The 14,707-nt window shown below is 37.9% G+C and overlaps 1 protein-coding gene across 2 annotated transcripts in view; it reads left to right on the forward strand.

Moving 5' to 3' along the window:
* Positions 1-14,707, forward strand: part of LOC124156166 (alpha-1,6-mannosyl-glycoprotein 2-beta-N-acetylglucosaminyltransferase) — a 757,523-nt gene that overhangs the window by 66,377 nt on the left and 676,439 nt on the right. For both annotated transcript variants that reach the window (XM_046530525.1, XM_046530524.1), the window contains exon 2: positions 3,893-3,974. The gene's annotated coding sequence lies outside the window, so the exon portion shown is untranslated. The remainder of the gene's footprint in view (positions 1-3,892; positions 3,975-14,707) is intronic.

Genomic DNA, 14,707 nt, shown 5'->3' on the forward strand with positions numbered 1-14,707 from the left:
AAACTTGAATAATTTTTTATTCCCCTTTACTGCGGTTTTTTTTCAGATTTTTCGCGCTAGTTGAATTAAAGTGAGTCTATGATGATCAGTGTATTGTGAAATCGTTTTCTGCGCCATCATAGCTGTCGAAAACGTTCTAAATCTATGTAGCTATCACATTGATATGCTTAAGCGAATCGAGTCCTCTTACTATCTTTATTCCCGAAAAAACAGGTTTTTTTGTGTTCGCCATCACTTTTCCCCCACCTCTTTGAGATTGGCGCAATTGAATCCGTCACTCTCTTCATCTATTTCAACGAGGTGGCTCTTCACTTTTTCTTCTTACATTTTATATCGCCCGTCTGCGGTGAATAAATCGTTGAAGTTCAAGTGGAAAATTGCCAAGCTCATGGATGAAAAATATCGCTTTTCACTTCGACGTGTCGGCCCCTCACTTCCGCGATTCAGTTCGGGGAATCACTATGCTCCGTAGTAAATTCAGGTAAAAATACGGACGGCAGTATTATAGTTCGAACATTTAGCTCGTCTTTCTTTATTTCAGTACTTATAGTAACACCGATTGAAATGGCTGACCATCGGATGTTTTGGCTGGTCGCGGTGTTATTGAAAAAAGATGTCGAATTCGTTATCTCCGTTGGAATGTTATTTTTTTTCAAATAGCGAGATAGTGGCGGGGGAGGAAGAGGGTTATGGGTTCAGACACCTTCGCGCTCAAAAGCATCGCTGCTACGTACGTCAATGACGTTAATTAGTTTGATGCTCCGTGGCCGCGGGCTGTTTCTCTTCTATTTTTTTAGTAATGCGGAGGTAGGCAATAAGGTTTCCGCCCATCATCCCATCAAGTCCTAATTGCCCATGAGTCCTAAATGGCGCAAATGACCCCGGTCATTGCGCCCGTGTGGAGGTGACTACCATGCGGATCCCAACATTTCCACGGTCTGACAACCCCTTTCGGATAAATGAAGAGAATCCCTACCTACGATTCCAGGCGCATATATTTTAGATATCCATTAATTACCGAAACCAGCTTTGTTTACCCTTGCTAGTGTGACCAATTCCAGTATGCACCTCAATGTGATGAACTAATTCTGAACCTGCATGACTCACCAATATATGTTTACCATGCCTTGATTGAAAACAAGGTCGTTACAGTTCTCAATTCTTAGCCTTGCTTCTAAACTATTAAGCATTGATATATCTCTCAGATGAATGAATTATCTATTTACCTGATAATTTGTAGCTCAATAAATTTCGCCATGTAAGCGAAACCCACTCAAATTCATGCCTCGATGGTTATGTTTACCGTACTTAAAATTTTTATTAAATTTCGAGCGCCGATTGAGTGTGAATAATCACAGTTAGGCCGCGATGTACTAAAATTTACGAATTGAACTCAAGTAATTACAGATGAAATATTTAGTATAATTTTTTCCTTCAAAATCTCTTCATTAAATTTCTATTTTCATCTCAAACAATTTTCTCTTAACTTTTTATCGGGTCGTTTCCTGGGGAATAAACCCAGCCATGCTTTTTATGTTAAGTTCAAAATACTAAATGAAAATGTAAAATTCATCGTTACCTTTTTTCTGTTATCTTTTAATTTGTATGATTTTATTCGACTAAAGCTCCAGAAAGACCTTTATACTTTCAGTTGTCAGAAGCGTTTTGTTGTCAACTTTAACGCATGGTGGAGGTGATGGTTGTATCGTTTGGAATGATAGGTGAACAAACGAAAGCATGAGTTTTTGGTTTGATGAACAGAAAGGACGAGCATTTAATTTAATTCTAATGGTAAATAATTAGCCAAAGATTGGAGGGAAAGAAGTGAAATATGTTTAGGAATAAATTTGGTCGTTCGGTTTGTTCTTTTGATCTTTATATTTTAGCGCGAGTAAAACGATGATGACATCATTCGTGCCAAAGAGCATTAAAAATTCTCCGAATAAATCTTATAATTTATTCTATACTATGGTTTTATATTTTATAGTACTCAACAGTTTCTTTTTTTAGCCAACGATATTTTTTAAGTTCCATTGCGATTAGTTGATGATTGCTTTTCATTTAAAAAATGCCTTTCACCCGATAGTTTATTTTGATCTATTTTTGATGAATAGATTTAGTTTACGGTGTGTTTGCTATTTTGAGTTTTTTTGTGTTTTTTCTCTGCAGCAGCGATTGGCAATTTAAATTGATTTGGTTTACTTATCGGTGCGGCGGGAGTAGGCAATCAATGCTTCGATTTTTTTTGGCTGTAAAAGTGGGGTACATTTTGAATCGTGTGCCAGCGTCAGCCGCGATTCAATTAACCCACTTAATCCCAGTTTACGGAGCAGGACCTGCATGTTTTATGTGCAGCTGAAAAGTAAACTCTATGAACTCTTATTCAAAAATAAAAATAACTTCCATATTAGGAAACCAAGTTTCTGACATGAATGTTCACTGTGTTTCCGTTACGTAACGCCATGTTAACGATTAAGTTCGCCCGAAGCTATAATGTATCCCACAAAACATTGTGAAGTCAGGCGTGACCTGTAGTGCGTCGACATCGTCTTTTTTATGTTTGTTACTGAGATGTCGTTGGTACCCGTCGTTACCTCCTAATATTGGGATATTTTCAACAAAGGTTTTTAATATTTTTTAAAGTCAGGATGACAGTGATATTCCAATATTTTGTCCGTTACGAGGAGTTTTTTTTTAGATGCAATGGGCTAAATTTAGATGAATCACCTCTGTATTCATTTCTTACGTCCTAGAGACTTTTAAATTCGTCTAAATACACTGAATACTTTGTGAACTTAAAGACCTGCACATAGCTTTTATGAGAATATATATATTGCTTTATAATAAACGTTAATGTTTTCAGTCCAAAAATCAGCATGTAAGATATCGATATAGAATCATGATACCTGTTCACATTGATGACTAACAATAAGTTACTATGTTTTCCCACTTGATGTCACCTCATTAGCTGTTTGTTTGGCGCTATGTGAAGTACCATGATTATCGTGTAGCATCAAGCCTGAGTAATAGTCGTAGTCGTCTCTTAGTCGTAGCTGAATCTCATTCCTTTTCACTTGAATATGCTGTATTGCTAAAAAATCATAATGCGTGTATTTAAATTTCAAAATCAGTATCTTCTTTCTTCAGGGATTTAGCGTGACTCTATTCGTCGTCTTTATTGCTACCTTCCTCCTTAATGGGTACATTTGTAACGCATCGTAGCAGCAATCACGGCCAGTTAAATCTCCTATCGCTTCTTGAATATGTTGAGGTCGTGGAGAAAAGTGTTGCTCTCATGTGGTTGGCCACCTATGCTGGTCAGCTAGAAGGAAAGAAGTTCTCGGGTTAACTTCTCTCTCTCCCTCATGGAGTAGGCGACTGGTAAACGACTTTCACTTCAAAGGAGCGCGCAAGCACTCCCGAGTATCTTAGCCACTCACTCATGTGGTCGAACTTGTCACGTGACCGCGACGTTAGCCGGCCATCGTTCTGATTTCTCCTGGACTTCTTTGTCCTCTTATCCTCCATTTTACCCAATATATCTTGTGTCGCTGTACCGATTATGAGTCGTTTTTCTGCTACCAAGTCGAAAACGTTTCGTAATAGTGCGATTGTGTGTAAGCGTTGAATGATGTATGACAATGTTTTCGTTTCAAAAACTGAAAGCATGTTTTTTATAAAATCTTTACTTTTAAAATATTCTCAAAAGTGGATGTTTTCATATATGAGCCAGTTGGCGGTGAAAATTCATTGAATTGACTGCCACACTATGCGTAAAAGTTACTCATTTCTATACTAGTACTGTATTTGCTAGGCTTCAGAGCTGTTATTATCCTGAAAAATGTCTGTTTGTACTCTGTTCGTTCAATGTTTTTCATTTCCTATTTTCCAGGTGGCCTTGGGAGAATGGTTCCGTGATTACATGTGATTCTCCCGCGTGACCGTTGGATTCGCCACCACGGTCGATAGTTAAGGTAAGCACTACTATTTTATCTATGTCATTCTGCCGTTTGAGAATATTGAAAAAATTTTATGTTTATCTATGTGCCTTCGTCATTTAAAAAAATCGTGATGTAATCATTTCTTTCCTATTTCAGTTGTACTTATTAGTTTCTTTGTAAACTACCTCCCCTGTTACCCGTGCGCATTTGAAAGTTTATGAAAGGGCATTTTATTGTGTATAATATGTGTGGTAAACTTCTTGAGTTCATCACAGTTATTACTCAACTTTTGCTTTGTGCAAACGTTTGATTTAACGTCTTGAACATTTCGTTGAAAGTTGTTTTGACGCCGTTAGTGCTATAACCGCCTATTCTTATATTATTCCTAGTTTAATAAGTCTAGGCCATATTCAATCATGTGAAGAATTTCGCTAATAAATATTTTTGTCTGCATCATTCGTATCATAATGCCCCCGTGATACTTTTGTGTGTTTATTTTTGCCTGCGTTGATTCAGTAACGGTGACGAAAATGTGGAAAAATTGTCATAAATACTCATTTGATTTTCACGACTTACAGTAGCGAAAGTGCGACAAATTTCATGTATGTCGTGAATTAAATTTTGATGCATTAAAACTTACGTGGCACATAAAATGTCTTGGAATTTTCCCGCTGAAAATAAATTGATCATTCCTCTTTTCAAAATCTGTTATCGTCATTTCTTATTTTTCCTTAATGAAAACCTTGTGAAGTTCTCTTAAGCCTCTCTAAAGCATGCCGTAATACACCCCTCATAACCACTCGCCACACTGCCAGGGAGCGGCTCGCGAACATGACATGAACTTCACATTTTTGTATCTTCTCACTATATTTGCGAAATTATGCTGGATTCAGCATTAAATATTCACACGCCTACTGAAGGAGATTTCGTGTCTTAATGCTTTTAGTTTTTTTTTACGGTAACTGGTAAAGCGTCATTATGGTCGACTACGTTTTTTCGTAGTAATCACTGTTTTTATTCTTATATTATTTTATTTTTTGGGGAAAGCTATATTTAGCCAAAACTTTAAAAGAGTCAACATTTTCCCGGGTAGTAAAAATTTTTAAAGTTAAAGTAATATTTTGTTTACTACGTTGCTACTTTTTACACCTCTTTCTATGTAATGACTAACTTGTCTAATTCATAATAAATAAATCAGTGATAAGCGGCCCGCTATGCAGTTTTGAGTAAATGCAGCCAAGGCAACTTAAATTACCAATTGGCCTCTTGGTTGACGATACTCTAACGTCAATATTACATTATAAAATGTAAATTATTTCCTCTACTATAGCGTGCCGTGTCTTCCAATAAGTCCTATATTCATGAGTATTTTCAATGGTCGAAGGTAAACTTTTTCACTGGCTAAAGTGCTAAATGCTTAAAGAATCTGTCATTATATAGCCTGAAGTTTTATTTGCTAAATTATTTTTAAAATTTCCGTTTCTCTCTTTGCCTGGGAAATTAAAATATTCCAATTCGAGCGGGAGATATTGCGTTCCGTGGAGGCGTTCCGTTTGCACGCTCGCGATTTATCTCCATCCGACTCGAGGGGCGCACGTGGCTTCTTTTGCCTAAATTGAAAAATCTCGCCAATTCCGTTGCTAATTTGATTCTCACGCCGCCGGGTGCGCTATCTTAGAAGCGCCTTCCTATATCGCCTGACTACCCACTGCTGTCAGTAGTTGACCTTGCCTCCCTTTTAATGTTAGTCTTTCCCCAATAGAAGGGATTTAATCGGTAGCGTTGACTCAAATTCGGCTGAAATTATAGTGTCATTAGCATCCCGAGACCTATTTTTAACGCTTCAAGATGAATACATTTTCGTTTTCGGTGTTTTTTCAAATGACGATCCCTGATTTTATTTTGGAATCTTACAGCATCTCAGTCTTTTTTTTGTTTGACTGCGGTTATTTTGTTGCATTGAGAACATAGCCGTTTTTGTAGTTTTTGTCGACATGTTGTTTTCGTTCTGGATTTTTAGTTATGGAACCATCCCATTCTGACTTTTATGGAGATTTTTCGTCCACTTTCAATAATTTTGTCATCCAAGAAAATATGCGATACCATGCGACGATCTTATCACTATAATTAGGAATAACTCTGTTTCAATAATTAAAATGAAATACCTTCTGATGATGTAGTAAGTGAGGTGTAGTATAGTTCGTTCAAGTGGAAATTGTCCATTTAAAAAGTGTAGTGATACATCGCTTATATCGCTTCTCTAAGGAGATGTTTTACGTACACCTCCAATATTGAAGATGAATTGGCTACAGGATGCAAATGCGTATTAACTCCATTGAAATCGGCATCCGTTGTGTTCCTGTTCAAAAGCATTTCTAGACTCCCTTTTACGAGTTTGACTGCAATTTATTTTCCGCTATATTTCCAAATTCAGAAATCCAAACCAACTTGAAAAACGATTTCCATCATTATTTATCATAATTACTGTTTTCTATGCTTTTAAAAATCAAAGTAACGGCGCTTTCCTCGGGATGTGTATATTCATGACTCTTTTTCTATCGACCGCAGGGAAGAACGATGGCTTGGGTGGTTGTTTTATTTGCAGCAGTAGTTTGCATTTCATCTGTTTACTCAGTCTGATTATTCCCATGGCAAAATGTATTTTAAATGCGTTTTAATCGCAGATATTTGTTGAATATCGTTCGTAAATTACAATTTCATGAATTCCCCAATTTATTCGTGACAATTTAATTATTTTTCTAGGAAAAAATGCTCATTAAACGTAGATGTAGAACGTTTGTTTCAAATTCCATTGAATAATAATTAATAGTAACGATGTTTATGTAATTGGAGAATATTCATGTACAATTTTCATTGGGCATGGTTATTTTGGAAATTGATTTTTCAGATTGATGAAAAATGCGGAGTATGAAATTTGAATTACATAAAGCTCTGACCTCCTTCCTTTCCGGTTGGTGTTATTATTATGTTTGTACTTTTTACGGTCACGTTACAATCGTATTGGTGGTTTTGTGAATAAATATTGATCATATGACTGGAATCCAATTGCATTAAACTATCATATCATTAGGATCGTGTGTCTACGGAAAAAAAGAGTATTAACTCGCAGGAAAGGGTATTGCTCGATTTCATTGCACCGTTTACGTTATTTTTTTGTTTATCTATATGTCTGATAGTGATGGCATTTTCGAAGGACCTTTCATTAAGCTCAATCATTCTGGTTTTCGTCGTTCGCAGGCCTTTTATGGTTGCATTATAATGTTGTATTATCTAAATAGACTACGGACTTACGTATTGCTTAGGCGAATCTCTAGGCTCTAAAAGTTTGGCAGTTTTATTGATGCCCTAATATTCCGGAACCTAATTAAATTTGGCTGGTGGTTATATTTTATTACGCTGTTATAGCGTATGCTCCAGTATGGGTGAATCCTCAACAAAGGTCCTGAATCCTATGATTGGTTTGCTACAGATTATGTCTGCCAGTTCTCTTTTATGATTCATACAGCCGTATTTTATTTAACAAACGGTATTATATGCGTATTTCGCTGTCATTGAGTATTTTACGGGAGTATGAACTAGCATATGTTTTCTTCTTCAAACAACTGCCCGCTATGATATCTTTATCATGAGGCGATTTTTCTATCCTTAAATGGGCCGATTTAGTTTTTCATTCCAAAAATCCAGTTATTTGCTACGGGTATCGCTGTAAAGGTATCGCTGTGTTTTTATCAGTAGCGACGAAACTCGTCTATCTTCTAGCTTTACCAGCTTAAGCAGCACTTACTTCTAGCATTTAGGGACACGAGCAACTTTTATTTAATAAAGACCATCAATAAATCAAAGGGTATCTATCTCTCATATTCAAGTCTACTTAGGGAAATATACTGTCTGAAAATGGATATGCTCAAAATTATTTTCATCTGTGATAATATTTTCCGAAAATATCTCATAAATGGAGTTCAATATCTTACTTGTATTGCATGAAGTTATGGTATGCTCTCTCTTTCTTCATTTTTTCGTCATAGTTGTTATCGCATAGAGATTTTTTTGGTCATTCGATATGCACAGAATCGCTTTTTTCTTGTGAATCTTCGGAATTACTCTGTGCACCTTCATGACCTTCTTTAATAAAGGCCCATAGTACATCAGCCCACACTCTTGCATTAGCTGCTACGTCGAGGTAAATTTTATGGGGACACGGGAAACTTCAAATGAATTTTAGTTTTAATACGTTTCTCTCAAAAATGTCATCTTGTGTAAAATTATAGTATAACACTTCGTGTTGCAGAACTTCTGAAGAACCTCAATATAAAAGGCAAAAGATTAAGATCTAAGGACCGTAAGGTTTTATCTGTTGATATGAAATTCCGAGTCCTTTTATTTTTGTCACTGTCCTGTCTCAGATGAAAGAATTCTTTGTGACGGAATCCGTGTTTGTTAATTTATATTTCTTAAAATATTCCTAATGCTAGATTTAATAGTGTAAAAAACACTTATGCACCTTCATGTACCCGATTAAATGTTCTTTAAATGAAGGCCCGAAATAAATCAACCACCGCGGGGGACCGTTCGTTACCTTCCGTATTCGATGAATTAAGATAAATTGATTAGAATCATACTCGAAAGAATTTTCGTTTTGTGCTAGTAAATTTCTTTTAGCTTTCTGGTCAAACACTGGAGACTAATAATCATTCACAAACTTCTCTCATATTTATTGATTCGATGTGAAGGACTAGTTTCCTCTCCGTAAATACGTAGTCACTTTTTCTTTTACATGTCCCTCGTGAAACCGCTAATAGAACACGCTCTGCCAGTCGTGCATCTTCAAGGTCTCCGAGTCTCAGTTTATCTGTAAAGGCACGAAATAAATTAACCGCCAATCATTATCTCCCGAGTTGGGTTAATCAAGATGAAATGATTAGAATTATTCTTGGAAGAATTTTCAGTTTGTGTCAATGAGTTTCTTTTATACCAGCATATGATCTCCAAAGACTTTTTGTCGATCTCAAAGTTCTCTCATATTTATTAATTTTATGTAAGGAAATTGTTTGCTCTTCTGTAGCTATTTATAGATGCTCGACTCTTTGACTTGTTTCGCTCGAAAACCTCCGTTACCTCACGCTCAGTTAGTTGTGCTCACTTTGATAGACCCCGAGTCCCTTTTCTTTAATAAAGACCTGCAATAAATCAACCACCACGCCCTCGCACCCCTCTCACTCCCCCCTGAGCTTCTGCTCACTTCCTTAGCGCCGTGCGTTGCGTCGCACCCTCTTCCTTCCCCGACTCCCCTCCCTTCCTCATCTTCACTACTCCATAGTGGCGGGGAGTTCTCTTTTTTGCACCCCCCCCCCCCCCCCGCCAACGTGAGGCAGATGGAGCAGAGGGAAGGCACCCCCCGACAAAGCCTCTTACCTCCCAGGGACTAGACTCCTCCTTGACTGCCGTCTCTTCTTCCCTTATGCGTGGCGGGAGGCGGCGGATGGCGCTCGGGAGCTCGTAAATTTGAGGCAGGCAGTAGTTATGCTGTTCCCTCGCTCACTTGCCATCCGGGAGGATACAGCCATAAGGAGCATTTGGGGACACTTCTCCCTCGCCGCCGCCGCCGCGTGTATTTCTTTCAATTTTGACGCCCCTAATGCCTTTTTTATTTATCGCTCGGTTGTTTGGCTAGGGGTGCCTACCTTGAACGGAGACAGTTTGCGTCGCCCGTGTGAATGGTAAGGTGTCATGGTGAAGGAAAGGGTGCTTCATCATCACGGGTCATTAACCCAAAAGTTGTTTTAGCATATAGAGCTGTCATGGTTCAGACGATTTTCGGCATACAGGCATGTATGGCAATAATTACTTTAAATATATTAGGAAAATTATGTAAGTTAATGATATTATAACCATAAATTTTACTATAACATGGAGACATATTGCGAAAGTTTTCGTGGTGATTTTAATTATGTAATTTTAAATAATGGCTTGTTTTATTTTGATGTGAACTATTATAACTTTAGGTAAGATTTTACACTTTCCCGGCGAACAACATGTACAAACTCTTCTCGGGATACCGCGCGGGTAATATTAGATGTAAGAGCGCCAAATTAAAAATAGTAATTATTTAAATTAATTAAATTTGTTAATTAATTAATTATTAATTGTAGTTGGCGGTCTTACATAATCTTACCCGCGCTGTCTCCCGAGAAGAGTTAATAGATACATGTTATAACATTACCTTGAAGTTTGAAATATTGCCTATATGACCTGCTTGGAGAAATAATTAAAGTAAGGCATCAATGTGGTCAAATCTAATTTTTTGCTCACAGAACCATTCTCTTTCATTCCAATACTTTCTGTAAAGATATTTCTTCTTATTTTTACAAGTTATGGATAGTTACAATGTTAATGAACAAAATCAACTGAAAATAAAATGAAATATCCAAAAAATTAAAAATGCCACCTGAAACCTTAGGATGGCCTATGGAGCAATCTACCACTACCCGCAGAGGCAGACGTTTATGCGTTTCATTCTTGAATGTGTGTCTTAGCTCTAATATTATAAAGGTGTTTTACACGGTACATGGAATTGCGCATTCTGACGTACGGGCGAAGGCGCAATCAAAATTGCGTCGTGTAAAGCGGTGAATTGCTAGAACACATGCGAGAATGCGTGGAGGCGAGACGGCAAAATAGCCCCTGCTATAATTTCGTTCATGCATTCGTGCAATTCCACCCCATTTTAGAAATTAATGCAGCTCTAACCTGCGCAATTCCGTGCCCCGTGTAAAACGGCCTTAATAAATATTTGAGCTTTTTTCATACGCTGGTAAACTGATGAAATGTTCCAAGTTTCATCAAATCCGAGTGGATTGGAGCCATGATGTGGTTGAATTGGTTTGGAAAGACCCTATCATCAATTTTAGAATATAATATCCGCTTTTAGGGGTTTTTATTGTGTCCATTAGCATATCTCTTGGCCATACTTCCTATTTTATGTGTCAATTTTTTTAAATTTTGTGTTGATGTTATCAAATGACCGTGTGAGTCATTGATTGATTAAAGCTTTCGCAGGCCATTGTTTATAAACTTTGTGTTTGGGTGTTTTCCGCGTGGTTTTGTATCACTTCCATCTCCGTGTAAGTCATTTTTTCCAATTTTGCCTGATTTTCCTTACTATCATGTAGTTTTCCTTTCTCTAGGGAAGTGAGTCGGCCATGAAGTTATTCCATTGTGCCGTATAGGATGGGGTTAGCATTCTCATGAAATTCCTGTGCTTTTAGGGCAGCCTTTGGATCGTGAATCGTTTAGGTTCCGGAACTCGCATCTCGCTCTATGGGCCGGAAAGCGTTTTATATATCAGTACATTTTGCCCTCATTCTCGCCCTAAGCGTCGGAGGAGCCAGGTTGATAACTTGTCGCCAAGGGAACAGATGATGCGCATTCGCAGTCATTGGGATGCGAATATGCCATTTGTCTTACATTACTGAACTGGCAGAAGTTAGACGTAATTGTTGATTTGGAGTCATCGTAGAAAACAGAACGAAGTACAGATCGTTAGTAAATCAATGCCCTAAACGAAGCTTTATCAAGTAGAAAAAATTAAGGGTGACAAAAGGTATTTCCAGATTGAATATTGAGTAAATACAACAATTTTTCATAATAGTATATCACTCTAAAATCTTATGTAGTAAATATCTTCCGAAAGGCTTTAATAAGAAATTAAATCTTGCACTTTCTGTGAATGAAATCTTAGCACTGTTCTTCAATACTCCTTAGTGCTTTTACGGGAGATCGAATATTTAGATAGGATAGCAGAAAACGCTTATAATTTAGAAATAGAAAACATTTATAATTACATAATGTTGTGGAAAGCACAATTGGGAATAAAGTTTAGTGTAGAGATTAAATTTTCATTTCGTAAGAGTGAGTTAATGATTACTCGTGAAACTGTTTCTATCGTGATCACTGATAAAGTTCACAGGGCCGATGATATATGTATAAAGTAAATAAGGTCGAGTAACTTTATTTTTTACTGATTGAAAAAATAGTTAAAAATGTTCTTTGAAATGCGTTGTTTGCCTATTTTGCCTCATGATGGGCGTTGGGGTTTTGCATCTTACCTCCCTTTTTACTACGCCGCTGACGGTGTATAATTGCACGAAGTAACGCGTGTTTGTTTTAAGTTTATGCATAGTGGGTGTTTGAAGGGAATTTTTGAACAACGTGGATTTATATAGTCTCTTGGAGATTAGTGGAATTGGCGGTCGCAATCTGCGGCCTAATTTTCCGCCATTCTCCGTGAGCGGGAACTCATCAGTCCTGCGCCCACTTCTTGAATAGGCAATTTGCGTGGTGCATTCTCTCCCCCATACCTTTTTAGATTTGCTAATCGTCTGCACGGGAACGTAATAATACCCTTACTTTCCTCCCTTGCATTAAGGTGCAACGAGGGTCTTCAGTCTTATTTTTTATGGTCTGCGCGTACCTCTCTCGGGTAGAGATTGCTAGATTAGGTAAACAGGTGGCCAGCATCGTTTCTTCGTTTTAATTACTCGTACTGTCCCGAGGGCTGAGTCGCAGAAGGTTCTCGAGAAGTAATTTAAGGAGAATCTACGGTGATTACGAGATTCCAAGCAGATACGTAATTCCATTCTTTCACATTTATTTTTTTTAATACCCTTACTGGTGCAATACTTCATTCTTACATTCCAAAAAGAAAAATCAGGCTACATAGTATACGGATTATTCAATGAACATCAAAATGACATTTATATTTTATTTGCGTTCCGCATTTTTAATGGCATCGTGCTAATAATTGATACCAATTTTTTGGGGGTTATAACATCCAACTTCTGTTAATAGAGATTGGAAGGCCCAAAACTTTCAATCGCAGTCAGTGGAACGTAATTTGAGTGGCATATTGTAGAATGTTCACGGTGATTACGTCTTTCGTTTCGTTGGTATTGAATTTGATTGTGTTCTCTTAATTTGTGAGGCTTATCTGTCTCAAGTAGAGATTAGCTGATTGCGCAAGAGTTACCTCCTCCATTTAATTACTCGTTGTTGTGTTGGCGGACTGGCTCGCAGGACCTTCGAAATAATTTATGAAGTTTCCCCCTCCTCTACGTTAAACTTGACAAATGCTCAATTCCAAATGTTCGCAGATAATGTTTTAAAACACTGCCTTTACGTTTGGCATCAGTATATGCTAAAATAAGAACTAGGCTACATAGGATGCACACAATTTATCGATTATTTTGTTGTTCTTTATTTTTAGTCTATATATTTTTCCGCGCTCAGGCTAGCGTGGTCGGTACCGCCTTTAAGCTGTGAATTTTTAAATGTATACCTATAACGAGATAAGTAGATAAGAAGAAAATTGTTTTAACAGACGGTCGGTTAAGTGTAGGTAGAAGGACAGGTATCGAAAGTGACGTATAATATCATCAGAGGCGGGCTTGATGTTGTGGAAGTTATTTCATAATTGTAAAGCACGAAGCACGTTTTCTCATTTTGTTTCACTCGCCCTTATTTCATCTGAAAGAGTCATCGTTATGATTAACCATGTGATTTGTTGTTGAACCATGTCGCTGTGAGTAGATTGTGAGTTTAGACATTGGATTTGTTGAATTAAATTGTTGAAAAGCGGTTAATGTTTTTCGATTTTTTTTTGTTTCGTGTTCCTTTAGTCTCCTTTCTTTTTTTCTTTCTTAATTTGTGATGCATTGGAGGCATTCGAGATGTGGGTATAGAGAAGAATGGAGAGGGTGAAATGAACGGAGAGGAAAAGGAACGACGAAGTGCTGGATATGGTTGGCGAGGAGAGGCAGCTTTTAGATGAGATACGGAGGAGACAGAAGGTATGGATGGAGTTAGCGCTTAGCGGTGAGGGGATGTTGAAAATGGTGTTAGAGGGTAGAATGTTAGGGAAACGAGGGAGGGGAAGGAAAAGAATAGGATTTTTAGATAGATTGAAAGTGCGTAGGCCTTAGTGTGAATTAAAGAAGGCAGTGCTGGAAGGAAAGGGAGGCTCCCAGATCACTTCTTGAGTACTCCATGGAAACCTACCTTAATCGGTAGAATACTATAATAATAATAATTTGTGATGCATTCTATGATTTCGTAGAAGATGGAAAGGAAAGGAAACAGGAAATCAATAGATTTTGAATCCGATTAGATAGCAATGATTGGCTGACCTTGATTGTTATGCCATCGACTGACTTCAGGAGTCTGAATAAAGGAACGTATGAGTTGTACTCAAGTTTTGACGAAAATGTTTTCCCTTTTGGGTAGTCACTGCGTAACTGTCTAGAGTAGAGATTACCAGATCAAGTACGTGGCCGTCATTTTTATATCGTTTTAAGAACTCGTAATGTCCCTAGGGCTAGGTCAAAGGAGGTACTCGGCAAAGAATATTAGTGTCTGGGTTGGCAGTTGTGCTGGGCAAGAAGACAAAAGAGAGAGCGGCTATATCACCCACCGTCTTCCCTTCCTTTACCTCCCACGGAGAACAACTTCCCATTTTCTCGCCCTCTGTGGCGGTTCTATGACTCCCCCGCTGCCCTGAGAGATAGGCACGTAGAAAGGCTGTATACAAGGCCATCTCGTGGGTGTCCCGCTCTTACGGATGTGACTAGATGTGACACCAGGGGCTCAGAATCTTCCCGAAGAAGAGGGTGAAGAGAAAATTGGAGTAAGGAATGATGGATTTAGACCCCCAGTGACCTTAGTCCTGTGATACCGAACTCAGTAGCTGGAGT

Source organism: Ischnura elegans, chromosome 3 (assembly GCF_921293095.1).
Source record: "Ischnura elegans chromosome 3, ioIscEleg1.1, whole genome shotgun sequence".
NCBI classification, from domain to species: domain Eukaryota; kingdom Metazoa; phylum Arthropoda; class Insecta; order Odonata; family Coenagrionidae; genus Ischnura; species Ischnura elegans.